This window comes from Eschscholzia californica, unplaced genomic scaffold, assembly GCF_041429995.1.
Source record: "Eschscholzia californica isolate CP2 unplaced genomic scaffold, dmEscCali1.0.p SCAF_267, whole genome shotgun sequence".
NCBI lineage: Eukaryota > Viridiplantae > Streptophyta > Magnoliopsida > Ranunculales > Papaveraceae > Eschscholzia > Eschscholzia californica.
In genome coordinates this window covers 27,501-28,136 of record NW_028238384.1, presented here as the reverse complement: position 1 = coordinate 28,136, position 636 = coordinate 27,501, and the positions used below count along the sequence as shown (strand labels likewise).

General features: G+C 36.2%; 1 protein-coding gene across 1 annotated transcript in view; it reads right to left on the bottom strand.

The window, feature by feature from the left end:
• Positions 1 to 402: 402 nt before the first annotated feature.
• LOC147553894 (DNA-directed RNA polymerase subunit beta') overlaps positions 403 to 636 on the bottom strand; it is a 9,337-nt gene continuing 9,103 nt past the window's right edge. Inside the window, exon 2 of the mRNA XM_086664704.1 lies at positions 403 to 636. This exon is cut by the window's right edge and continues 3,516 nt beyond it. The gene's annotated coding sequence lies outside the window, so the exon portion shown is untranslated.

Below are 636 nucleotides of genomic sequence, written 5' to 3'. Positions count from 1 at the left end.
AAATTTATCCCATCCGCTATTTCATATGTGACTACGGGTCGAACCAAAACAAAATACTTTTTTTTGATAGGCGTGATCCGTTGGACATAGATCCAATTTTTCCATTTTTTGGATTCCTTAGCATTTTTATTTCCCGTTCCTGGTGGTATTAAGATGCCGCTGTGCCAGGATATCTTATCTGTCTCTCCAGGAAAATGGATATCTCCAGAAAATATTTTCAGTTCAATCCTTTTTTTTTTTTCTCTCCACCCGGACCAATCCACCTACTCGGCTTCTTATATTTAAAGTGATTCGTGTATCTACCCCAATAATACTATTGTTCCGTACCATTATGGAAGAAGATCCGGATAAGATATGCACTTCCTCGGGAATGAAAAAAAATCGATCTACTTTCTTTTGGTATTTTTGCCTAAATTCTTTTGCTCTTCGATACTCAATCAAATCCTCTTTTTTGATAATAGAATGCATCTCTATAGTCTCATATTTAGTAATTCCCGAACTGTTTCTTCTGTATCGGGGATCGTCGAAATAAGCAAGAATACTATTTCTACGGAAAATACCATTTATGGGTATTTCAATCGAGATACCTGAACGGGGTATTAGTTCTTTATCTCGTTCTTGATTAGATTGGAATGG